Source organism: Ciconia boyciana, chromosome 5 (assembly GCF_034638445.1).
Source record: "Ciconia boyciana chromosome 5, ASM3463844v1, whole genome shotgun sequence".
NCBI lineage: Eukaryota > Metazoa > Chordata > Aves > Ciconiiformes > Ciconiidae > Ciconia > Ciconia boyciana.
In genome coordinates, this window is record NC_132938.1 from 3,722,230 (window position 1) to 3,735,204 (window position 12,975).

Below are 12,975 nucleotides of genomic sequence, written 5' to 3' on the forward strand. Positions count from 1 at the left end.
CTACCCTCGGGAGAGCTGCGCTTTATGCCCAGAGGTATTTAAGAGTATATATCCCATGCCAGCCTGGGTGGTGTGCCTGAGGGGCACTGCCGGCTAACGCTGGGATCCCCGGCGCCATCCTCTCCCAGGCCTGTCCTAAAGGAGGAGACGAGGATTTATTTATTAACCCCGAGGCTTTACTGTTTCGGTGAGTTGGGTCTGAGGTTTCCTTGTCCCGGGCAGGCTGCCGGCTGCCCGCGGGGGAAGGCACCCCGCTGCCCCGCAGGCCCCGCAGGCCGCGCCGGGCCGGTGCTCGCAGGGGGAAGCGGGCGGCGAGGAGGAGGAGGAGGAGGAGGCGGCGGCGGAGGAGGAGGAGGCGGGGGGATCCTTGAGGCGGAGCCGGGGCGTGCCGAAGGGGAGGCGGCTGGAAAACAGGCCGGCGCTGGTTCTCGCCTCGCAGTGCCAGCAGCCGCCGCCGCCGCCGCAGCCGCGCCGGGAGCCGCCAGCCGCGGGGAGGGGAGCGAGGCGCTGAGGCGAGCCGGGCGGGCGGCGAGACCCCGTCCCCTCCGGCCACCGCAGAGAGAGGTACGAGGCGGGGGGCGGGGGGGAGGGAGAGGCGGCGGCGGCCCCCTCCCCGCCTGCCGGGGCTTCCCCCCCACCCTCAGAGGGCACGGCGGGCGAGGGGCCCCCTCAGCTCCCCGGCCCCCGCGTCGTCCCCTCGGCAGGCACCTGCCGTGCCCCGGCCTTGCCCCTCGCTCACCTGCGGCTGTCAGCGCCGCCGGCGTCGAGGGGCTGGCGGGAAGGGCAGCGCCCACCTCAGGGGCGGCCAACCCGGCTCTCTCCTCCTCGTACCGCGCCGAGGAGGATTTCCAGCCGGCGGTGGGAGAGGGTGGCTGCCGTGGGGCAGAGCAGGGGGCCTGCCCCGGCGTCCCGTCCATCCCGTGCCACCAACTGCACGAAATCGCCTCGTAAACGTGCTAAGCCCTCGTTCCTCAGCCCCGAGAATCCCCGGTCGGTGCCACGCCGAGCCCGGGTGGAGAGCGGGAGGCTGCGGTGGTGGTTCTGTCCCTACCTGTGGTTTTGGGGAGGGGTGGGGGAAAGGACCACCGCCTCGCTGGGGATGCGCGGGGCTCGGCCGAGGGCAGAGCACCCGCTGATGTGGGCCGCCGTGTTGGGGTTTTGAGGTGTTTTGGGTTTTGTGGGGTTTTTTTTCCTCCATGTGTTTGTGTCAGCGTATCGCCAGCACGCGATGTGCGTCCGCACGCGCCTCCGCTTTCCCTGCCTCAGCGTTTCAGGCGATGACATGAAGAATAAAGGTTAAGTAGGAAAGTCACCATAATCCGAGGTGCGAGGCAGGATGTAAATTACGAGCTGTGAAGACTTGCAGTTCATTTGCGTTTTGGTGTTTCTTGTTTACACAAAGCTGTTACAATAACTGGGGGCTTGGCAGTTCCTACCGATCTCATGTTTTCAGTCAAATCCATTGACTTCTGCAGAATTGCTCCGTCTTTTAAATCGCTGCGGTGGATGAGGGATTAGTCCCGGACGCGCAGTAGCGAAATGCACAAAGCCCATTGTCAGTTACCGAACCTGACCTCAAAACAAAGCTTTTTAGCAATTTACCTCAGCCCCAGAAATACAGCCGCTCCACTTGATCCTCGCTCTCTGATCGCTCCTAAAAATCCTTTGCGTGGTGTATAGGCACGCTGTCTCAAATCCAGTGCTGGGGCCAGCTGTAATTGCCCTGATATATTAGATGTAAACACAAGCTTTACGTAAAAGTGAAACCATATGTATCGGCTAATGCGCGTCCACTCTGTGATCCTGCACAAGTAGAGTCGAGTCCAGAGCTCTGTCCTTAGCTCACCCTGTTGATCCACTTTTCCCTTAGCCTGTACGATGCAGTCCTGTTCCCGGAGTTACCAGACAGGTTTAGTGGAGGACGAGAAAACAGCCTAGGAGCACTTCTGTGTGTTGTGCATGAATGCTGTATGTTTTCAGTCTTTTACAAATGTTGTTTTATTGACTTAGTGATAACATTTTGCTCTCCTAGGTCCTTTTCCCTTTCCAGATTGTTAGCCCAGCACTTACTAATGTTTTATGGCACTGCTGTTGGACAGATGTACGGTGTTTTTCAGTGAGTAGCAAGGTCTGTAGTTTCAGCTGGCTTTGCCTCTAAAAAAAGACAGTACTGTCTTTCCCTCGTACCCCCGTTGTGGAGTGGGGAGCTGGACTGGGAAACAGATTTGGATGACTACTGAGCTGGCAAAAAACCAATGGTCTTAGGTCTGACTCAGTGCCTGGATCCACATCATCGCGTAGCTGCTTAAATATTTACCTGGGCATCTTTAGGTTTAGAGGAGGAACTAGCTGGTATTATGGCCAAACTGTAGGTGGAAATAGGCGTGGAGGGCTGGGTCTTTAAGTCTTGAAGATACTAGCTGATGTTGGGTGCTGTGGTCATTTCTCCCTCTCAATCCTTTGGCTCAGCAGAGCAGCTGCTCTTGAGCTGTACTGTTTTGTGCCACACTTTCTTGAAATGGCAGAGTGCGTGGCTGGACCGCCACGAACCCACCGCACATGTCCTGGGAGTCCCTGTCCCCATCTCTGCTGTTGCTGAAAGCACTCTTGGATAGCTCTCTCTGGTTTTCACCTGAAGGGCTTTCTCTCTGTTGTGTCTTTTCCACCAAAATGTGTCCGAGTGCTGTCACAAGTTAACTGCGATGTCTCTGAAACACAGTCTTTTCCTGGGATGGGGGAAGCCTAATTGACTTGGTGGGGATGGAGAGGTTGAGGTAGAGTTTGGAAAGCTCTGTGAAATTGCTAACATTCCTCACAAGCAGAAGGACACATATGGTTTATGGGCTCCCTACATGACCCTTTGGTCTAAAAGGTGTGATGGTGCTCTTTGACTGGTCTCCTCCTTAGCCAAGTGGTATGATTTGGGTTTTTCACAGTCTTCCATCTGCAAAAGGTAGTGGACTCTCCCCATCTCTGCCTCAGAAGCTTGGAGGGGTGCTCCTGCCTATAGTGTATTCCTACTGCCTGCTACAAAAGTGTAGCTGCCTGTCCTCTCAACCCCAGTTATATCGCTTCATCTTTTCTGTGCCTGTCATCCCACAGAAAAATAATCCCTTCTAATGACATCTAAGATTCTCCAGCTAATTTCCTGCTGGCCTAAATGAGGGTCTAGGGAGAATGGTGATGCTGACTTCTGAAGTACATGGATTTGCTTACTTTGTGTGATTGGGTTATATAAAAAAAGAAAAAGAAATTATTTTCTCTGTGCCTTTGACAAATATTAAAATATAGCCTGTTGTATTTCACAAATCTAACTGCTGTCTCCTCTCAGTAACTGTAATTAACAAGCCAGAAAATGGAAAAATGTAGAAATATCCTTTCCCAGTGGCCACAAACATTAGTCCTCTCCAGAAGTTAATGAAGTCAAGTCTATGGAAATTAAATAACTGGGTTTTTTTTTTTTAGCTCTGTTGGTGAGCTAAAATGTTGTGTCAGAGTGGTAAATAATAAATTAAAGAGGTGTAAAGGTTACCTCTTGAAAACGAAGTGGGTGAAGAATGGATTTGAACTCTTCCTTCTCAGGAGTGTCTAAACCGTCTGGCTTAAGGATCTGTCCTGCTCTGCTTGGGTGCAAAAATTAACCTGTAGCACAGCAGTAGTGTGGGAGAGTGATAGTAACCACCATGGCTGGTGAGCAAGGTGCTCTCTCCTGGCTGGTGGGAGCTGGGGTTCAAATCCTCTTGCACACCAAGTGTGCTAGCAGGTCTGTGACAAGGGGATAGAAGCATAAATGTAAAACAACAAATGCAACCGATTCCTCGTGAAATCAACTGTTCAACAAATGGCATCACAAAACATTGTGGTGTTTCCAGAATGTCATTTCCAGAATGTCAGGTGTTGTCATCCTTATTGTGTTCTTGTTGAGGGAACATGAAAATTTTCAGCCACCTTGATGATGTGTCCCGTTTTCATCAGCTCTTGTTGATGTGTTGGCTTTGATGTGTCCAGGTGTTCCATGCTCCGCGTGGAGGGCACGTGGGTGTATGCACAGTAATATCACTTGAGTTTATAGTAGTCACCATGGAAATTAGTTACAAATCTTTGCTTTTTTTTGAAATCTAATGTTTCTGTGGTTTCTTTTTATTTTAAGAATAAATTCCAGAAATACTGTGGGTGGGAATATGAACTACTTGGAAAATGAAACTTCATGGCGACTCCAGTTAGCACCATGCGCATCGTGGCACCGGGAAGAGCATGCTGATGGGGTGCGGCTGTTTCATGTGATGTGTGTCTGCTCTGGAAAGTGGCTGTGTGAGAACCTGAGTTTGAGGTTCTGTGTTTGTGTCTGTGTACAGTTGTGAACGTATTTTGGGGAGCCTGTGGGGTTCAGCTCCTCCCTGTACCTTCTGAGAGTCCATTGCAACCTGGGTAAAGCCTCTTGAGGTTGAACTTGACACATGCAACTATCTTTTCTTAAGTAGGATATCATCAGATGGTGTTTTAGTGGTTGTGCTCTTCGGCTGCGCAGGACACGTGATTTTTACGGAGTCGATGGCACTGTCCTTTACCTTCACCTGACCAGAGGGTGTCCATCACATCACCAAAATATACAGCTGTGCCACCGTGGTTTGGACATGTTCTTTATTCATCGTATGGGAAGAAAAGGCTGTGGATACCTGAGCCAGCACCCTTGAGGGACCCTGGGGCAGGGGTTGGACTGCAGGCTGGAGGAACAGTGCAGGTGGTGGGGATTCAACCGGCAGCCCTACGCTGCCCACCCCGGCTGCGGATAACGCAGCACAGAGAGTTTTTATAACAATCTGTTTGCAGGCTGAACCTGACAGCAGCATGACACAGACCTTTGCTTTGGGAAATGCACTGTATATATTGGTGACCTTTTCCTCTGGAGATCTTTAAATGCAGTGGATTTGTAAAAAGTGCTTCTTTGGAGAATTTTAATCATGCCCTTGGTTTTAAGTGCAATTTTTTATTTTTTTTTTTTGTGGCCACTGGAGGGGTTTTTTTGTGACATCTTGGGGCCAGGGATGTGAGGTTGTAAAGATGGATGCAGCAGGGAGTGTTTTGGCACTGAGGAAGTCCTGGGTTGCTCTGAAGGTAGTGAGATAAGCTTATCAGCAGGACTGTAACGCGAGAGGGTTCACAAAGCTTCTCCCTGCTGTTCACTGGATCTTGATCCCTGAGCTATTTCAGGGTAGTTCTCTGCTACCAGGCCATCCTTTAAGGTTTTCTGCAAGTCTCGGTAAAACAAGACGGCTATTGTTAGTGCTCTCAGATAACTCAAAATGATGGCGGCTGGGAGCTTGCTGGGTCTGAGGGAAACAGATTTTGCAGCCCCAGAGTAGTGATTTACACAGAGCTTTGGTTGTTGCACATTCCTTCTTCGGAGCCATTTTCCACATCATCCTCTGAGACCACATTTATCTCGCTCCTGAGAATAGGAGGATGGAGGGAGAAAGCTGGAGGTCGCGGAGCAGATCAGTGACAGAACGGAGGTCACAGTAAGTGAGGCAGATTCTCAGCTATGGGGAGCCCAGAGAGCTGAACTGATGTAAATAAAGATGATTTCATCTTGTGGCGAATCTTTGGTTTTGGTCCCTTGCATTTCTTTTATCCAATAGGTCTTTAAAGGACTGCAGAATCTTTATAATGGCTTGAAAATGTCTTTTTTTTTTTTTTTTTGTACCTACTGAGTTCAAAGGCAGGAACTACCTTTTAAGAAATAAGAAAATATTTGTTTTCCTGGCTGACAAAGTAGAGAACTAAATGGAGGTGGATAATTTCTGAAGAATGGAGAGTTAGTTATTCATTTCTTCATCTTTCATTATTTTGCATAATGCCCGATTTTTCCTTAAGTGTGTCCTCTAGATTTGGCTGAATGGCATTTAACAGCGTAGGTTGTTGGCATGCTTGGAATGACTGAAATATTGGACAGCATATGATGATGTTTGCACGCTTTCAGGAGAGGAATAAAAAAAAAAATAAAGCACTTTGGTTTGGATCATTTCCTTTGTGAAATACCTACCCAAGCTACCTTGTAGCTAATGTATCCAGAAGATGCCTTGTGCTAAGCTAAGCAGGTAGTCCTGGCCTACACCTAAGCTGGGAATTGCAGAGGAAAGGAGCAGTTTCTTTTCCTTTCTAAGAGCTCTGTTCAGTTTAATTCGTTTTGTAGGGCAGGTGGGGAATGTTTTTTCTCCCGAAGAGATTGTACAGGTGTAACATTCAAGTATGCTAACCTAATGATTCCGTTGGATGGACAGACATTTAGTCTGAAACTGAATTAAAATTCTTCTGTCCCATGGGCACGCATGTTCCAGGATGTAGGTGTAACGTCCTGCTTTGATCTCCAGTCTTTTTCTAACAGGATTTTCTTTTTTGGAATTGGTCACAGTCATGATCCCAGAGGACTCTGCCAGGAAGACGTGCATCATTAGCATGTCTGGTAATCCTTTGGTTGAACGCCTAAAAATCATGGACCCTTTCGGGAAGTCTGGGTTGCTGGACGGAGCGTCGTTTTGCAAGACACTGGCTTCAGCAGTGAAACTGCATCAAGATATTTTCACTGTGCTGTCCTATCTCCGACTGCTTGTTTCCTCTCTTGCATAACTGTTCTCCACCCCCGTCAGGGCATAGTCTAACGGGTGACACATACAAATTTAAGGCATTACTTCTAGTGAAAGAGTTGGTCCTATTCTTGTGTATGTTCTGGTGTGACTGTGGGCAAGAGATCTTGACCAGGGAGCCCAAACACCTGGCAGCAGATTATTACTTATTTTTATAGGGTTATTTTTCAGTTGGAGCCAATCCCTGGCCTGTCCCATGACTGCTGCTGTCAGCACTGTGCAGTCAGGACTGTCCTTCTTAAGGACAGTGCAAACTTAGATCTAAGTTTCCTGGGATTGCAAAACCATGCCCTGAGATGTGCTGGGATGTACTCACAAACACACACATGCACACACGAGTGGGTATTTCTGTCTTGGACCACTTCTGTTGTCTCACTCGCCGTGTGCTTCCATGGATAGACACGACTAACAGCTTGGAGATGGGCTTTGCATTTACAAGAATGAGCCAGGAGGAGTTGTGGGGGGCACGCAAAGAAGCAAAAACTCCTAAAACCCTTGTGCTGCTGAAATCGATAGGTCAAGCTTTAACCCTGAGATAAAGGTTAGTACCTTGGGGCTTGCAGTTTACACTCTGCTGCTTGGATGGTCTGATCTTACAGAACACTGTGTGCCATTAAGTAATGCTTGCAGAAGCACAGTGCTTCCAGTAATGTAGTAGACTAAATTAAATGGCCCCTTTATAGTCATGGGGAGCTCACACCGTTGCTCCAGTTGTACAATAGCATCTGGTGCCTCTATTTGGACTTTGAAGAGAACTTGACAAAGGGCTGAATGTGACCACGAGCTTTAGAGTTAAGCACTGGGTCATTACCCTTTTTGTCCCCCGATTCCCTTGGGGTGGGATCCAGGACTGTGTGGTGGGCTCCCTGAGCGGCACAGCAGAGCGTGAGGAGGGGATCCAAAGTTTTGATGAGAGTGCTACATAAAGTCAGCTTTGCTCTCAATAGCTGGCAGCCATGGGCAAGCTGGTAGGAAGCACTGAAGGTTGCAGATCTTGGGGATGACCGAAAGGTCAGCACTAACCAGGCGTTTCTGCATGAAGAGTTTATGCAGGTGGGATTTCTCATGCTAGGCTCCCAGCCAAGCAGAGGGACAGGCAGTGCTGGAGGGGAGATGAGAGTCTGTAATGCTAAGCAGACAATCTGCAAGCTTTTTTTGTTGTTAGAAGCACAGACATTTTGCTCAGGGCTTCCCCAAAACATGAAAGGGATCGAGTCCTGAAGATCTTACACATGAAAATATTCCAGGGAGGAACAGAAGAATGGCCTAAGGAGGGGGGGGGGGGGGGAAGAGAGAGAGAGAGCTCCTCTGACTGCAGGGTGAGATGTGAAGGAGACAAAATGGGAGAAAAAGTGCAGGTGGGCTCCTGTTAACAACCATCCCCGTGCTGTGTGGGGACTGTCTCATTGGGAAGGCTGTGCTGGGGAGCTCCTGTTCACACGCCTGTTCTGTAAGACCGATTGTGTTATCTCTGTATTGCTCCTTCAGAAACAGAGGGAGAAGTTACCAGGTGGGAATGGGCAACTGCTGCACGCAGGATCTCACAGCATTTCTCTGCCATATTATGGCAATATTAGGGAAGCTTGTGTGCTGTGGGGCTGCTGCTGCTATGTTCAGTTGTCATATTTCTGTTATAAGCAAAGAACAGCAGGGCCGGAAGGGACCTTAATAAGTTGTCTAATCTGACCTCCTGCCCCAAGGCTGGGTCAGATCTATCTAAACTTTCCCAGCAGATGTTTGTCCAACACACTTGTTAAAAGCCTCCAGTGATGGACTTTCCCCATCCTCCCTGGGTGATCCTTTAAAGTCCTTCATTGTTCTTACCACTACCAAGATTTTCCTAGTTTCTGACTTCAATTCCTTGTGCTGCAGTTGAAAATTGCTGACCTCTTGCCCTTTTGTTACTGTGCAGAGAGAGCTGTTCAGTCCTCTGCAGCAGACTTTGGGAATGTCTGGGCTGTGTCTTTCTCGAGCTGCAGGGCCCAAAACTCGCCTGCAGTGCTCCGTCTGGCACCTACCTGTACTGAGCCGATGGACGCAATTTAGTGACTCTCGTATGTAGACTTTGGGGTATGATGGATGCATTTCTTTTTTTTTCTGACAGCAGCACAGATAAAGTGTTTTGTCATGGAAGGTTTCATTATGGCTTTGTCTCTTTACCCGCTAGAAAAACAGGGCACGTGCTCTTCTACCTCAAGTGCCATCTTCTCCACAGGAATGTACTATTGATCTTCACCGACTGTTCCAGGATAGTGTCTCTCCGTTGTAAGGTGAAGGTCCTTGCCAGCTGGTCTCACCAAGGCTTTCCCCATGACTAGCTCGATTGCAGCTTGGGCAGTTGTGCTTTCCTGATCTGACCTCCCAGCTGTAGTTTGTGAGTGACCTTCTGTTCTCCCTCCCTGCAGTGGTTATGCTCCGTGCATCTGATTTTGTACGTACTATCCCTTCATTTCTATGAAGGATACAGTTATTCATGCATTTCCAAAGCTGGTAAAATGTGGCTGTGAAGATTATTCCTAGAAGAGAGTGGTGCTCAACATAAAGCATGACAGAAAATGCAGTGGATAAGCATTAGAAACATTACTTACAAAGGTAAACTGGGTAACGTGCCAGCCAGCACATTAAGGAACAATTAGCTATTTGCTTGAAGGTGATTGTTGTTTGATTGTTATAATTTTAGGAAAATTATTCCAAATGACTGTTGTGTGACAGAAACAGATATCTGAGGGCTGCTTGTCCATGGGGGTGAAGTGAATTGGGGTCCTGCTGCTTCCAGGTGGACAGATGTCCACATTACACAAAACACTGTAGTTTGCATTCATTGACCTTCTTGTACACCATAGTTGTATCTATTTTGTCAGGTTTTAGGGGGTTCATTTTACAGGATACTCAGAGGAGGGTGGCAGTTTCATTTTAACTGTATCTAAGTGCTTCACTTTGTGGAGTGCTTCACTTTATTTTTGGGGAAAAAAAAAAGAAAAAATCTTGTCTGTGCATATTGTTGCAGGCATTTTCTCTAGATTTAATATCACCTCTTATGCCTTTCAGTGGGAGAGAATAGGAAGTATGTATGAAAGGTATGTCTACATACAGAGAGCCTTTGTCCTGAGACAACTGAAGAAGCTAACACCAAAATGAAGGCTGGTCTGGACAGGTCTGAAACACCTCTTGGCATCGACTCGTGTTTATTGCAGTGGGAAGAGCAGGTAGGGAGGAGCAGTCTTGATTTTGTTTGTTTGAACTATCAGTACGTATCTTCTTTGAATTCCTCACAGTTTTCTTGCAGAGCTTTTGTATGATAACATGCATAACGTGAGTCTCCAGTTTCTCTTGTTCTGTTTCAAATCACAGTGAAAGCTCTAGTGTTTTCTTTCTTACTCTTTTTCTCCCCTAATTACAGATACAGGGATATTTAGTCATGTGGAAGGTATTTTATTGACAGCTTTTGAGTTTAAAGTACTTGTTATCACTGAACAAGTGTAGAGCGCTGTAGGCTACTGGGCGAAGTCCCTTGCTCAGTGTTCCTTCATAATGATTTCTTAGAACTGAAGGGTAATTTAGGTTGCATAGGACATCTGGAGCTCTCCCGTGCAATGTCCTGCTCCAAGCAGGGGCAGAATCAAAGGTAGGTTTCTTGTGAACTTTTCTGATCAAGTTTCGGACCTTTTCCAGTCAAGCGTGGCAGGTTGATGCCATGCTTAGCGCTCTCATGGTGAGGAATATTTTCCTCTTGTCTGATCAGAATTTCACTTGCTGCAAGTTATGCCTCTTGTTTCTTGTCCTTTTGTTCCTACTCATTGAGAAGATTTTGGTTCCATCTTCTCTGTAACCCCCCAGTTAGGTAGTTGAAGATAGAAATTAGATCTCCCACTAAACGCCATTTCTTCTCCAAGTTAAACAAACCCTCTTCCCTCATTCTCTTCTCTTCCATCATGTATTCCAGTGAGCAGACCATCTTAGTGGTGCTCCACTGAACTCTCTCAAGTTTGACAATGTCCTTTCTGGGGAGTGCAGCTAAATTAGGTGGTGCTCCAGATGCAGCCTCCTTGGTGCCAAGAGGAGAAGAAGAGCCATTTCCCCGGAGCTCTTGGCTATTGTCCTTTCTAATACAGCCCGGTATGTGGCTGGCTTTCATTGCTGCAGGGGCACACTGCTCATTCCTGTTCACCTTATTGCCCCCTTATTGCCCTATTCACCAGGACCCCCAGGTGCTTTTCTGAAGAGCTTCTCCCTAGCCAGTGAGGCCCCAGTTTGTGCTGACAATGGGTATTTTTTGTCTTAGGTGCAGGACTCTTATTTGTATTTCTCAACTTCATGAGGTTTTCTTCAGCCGATTCTTACAGCTTGCTGGGCAGTCCTGCCTTCCAGTGTATCAGCTGCTCACCCCAGTATGGTGTTGTCTCTGAACTTGCTGAGGGAGCTCTCCATCCCATCATCCAGGGCATTAATTAAGATGTTGGACACTATCAGCATCAGTACTGGCTGTTCCTTGAGGAACACTGTTCATATAGGGCTGCCAGTTAAGACTTCAGTCTGTTGGCTGCTACCGTTTCAGCTCAACGATCCAACCAAATTTTAACCACCTTGTGTTCCACCCATCCAATCTGTATCTCCCCGTTTGTAGCGTCAGGTTAAGTGTCTGTAGGGTGGATGCTCTTTTCAAGACCTGCGAATGAGGGAGTTGATTCAAAACAGTGAAAAAGTTGTGTTCAGACTGACCTACGTGGGGCTTTTCTGTGGGGGAAGTATGCTGGAAGAAGAGGGTTGTGAAGTAAAAGCACATGGGAAACTATAGAAGTAGTTTCTGGTTTCTTTTTCTATGTTGATAAGCCCATGGACTCTTGTTCTTTCTATCCACATGGATGGCCATTAGCTTGTTTTTAAACAGTGATTAAAGCCAGAGTGTTAAACTCAGAAGAGCTAAACTCTGGATTTTTCCTGCTCGATGTAGGAAGAAGGAGGCTTCCTTCAGGCTGTGGCCTGCCTGCTTGCCTGGGCCAGTCTGTTCTTAGGAACATGTCTGGCTTAAATCGATCCAGCTTAATCTCATACCTGGTGTTTTTTAATTTTCTTGTTCTCCACAAGATTGTCTCCAGTCTGCTTTTTTAAAAAGCGTATTAGCTGCACAGCAGTGAGCAGCTAAGGGCAAAACTTTGCAAGGTATAGCTAAATGCTTTCCATGGATCATTGCTGCAGGCTGAGGTTTGCCTATATGCAGCTGTGGGACATTGTTGAACCTCACAGTTGTACCATGACCCTCTAAAATGCCAGAGCCTTTTCTGGAGTCTTGCTGTATAGGAAGTTGCTCCTCCTTTTTGCATTTGTACCTGTGACTTCTCTTTCTTAAGTATTTCCTCTTGTTGATGTTGGACCAGTGTGTCAAGATCATTTGGAAATCTAAACCTGTACACCATCATGCCTGCAAATCCTCCCAGCTGAATCATTTGTTGGGTTTATGGCCATACATTCCAGTCTATCATCCAAATTGGTAATGAAAATATTGCACAGCTCTTATGCCTGGCTGGACCCGCTTTCCAGTGCCCTCCCAATTAGATAGCAAACCCTTGATAATTATGCTCCGAGAACTATGTTGTCAAGCAGCCATTTTGTGGTGATTACATCTAGTTCTTGTTTTCTTAGCTGGATCTTACGGGAATGTCATGTGGAACAGTGTCAGAGCTAATAAAGATTGCATTTCTGAATATCCTTATCACTTCTGCACAGACATACATTTTTTTCCTGCTGGTGCATAGAACCTTTATTGTTCCATAGATTTATTTGAAGCTAGAAGGGACCTTAAAGGTGATGAGATCTGCCCCTGTCCACACTGAAAGTTTAAAAGTGCAAGCCACGCCAGATTTATCAGGACTTTTGTAACGGGACAGTTGCCATATGACAGCTCCAGGAGATCAAGAGGAAACAAACGTGATGTGTTTATGGGTCCCAAACAAAATTAAACAATTACCTGAATCCAGTCTTCAGAGCAGCCTTTGAATGAATCCCAACCCTTTTTCTGCAAGGGCTGGAAAAATAAAGAACGTGTCTAATCTGTACCAGATATCAGCCAACGGTTATCTGTGCCTACGTGCTGTTACTCAGATCTCGTTAGCTGTCTAATTGGATAATAGGCAGTACACTTCACAACTACATAAGTATATTAAGCTTAATCTGCTTTGGAGCAGGGAGGGGAAGATGTGCTTGGTGACAAATGGACACAAGAAGCTGCACGGTGGAGCAGCGGTGTAGATATGGTCCTGTGTCCCCATCACTTCATTTCCAGGAACTTTCTGCATCGGAGGCTCTGTATGTCTGTAGCATTGACATTAATATT

General features: G+C 47.4%; 1 protein-coding gene across 2 annotated transcripts in view; it reads left to right on the forward strand.

The window, feature by feature from the left end:
* The first annotated feature begins 427 nt into the window (after window positions 1–427).
* The window catches only part of SMOX (spermine oxidase), a 55,746-nt gene continuing 43,198 nt past the window's right edge, over window positions 428–12,975 (forward strand). Inside the window, exons 1-2 of one of the 2 annotated variants that reach the window (XM_072862861.1) lie at window positions 428–564; window positions 9,693–9,850. The gene's annotated coding sequence lies outside the window, so the exon portion shown is untranslated. The remainder of the gene's footprint in view (window positions 565–9,692; window positions 9,851–12,975) is intronic. The other variant, XM_072862860.1, reaches the window with a different exon arrangement.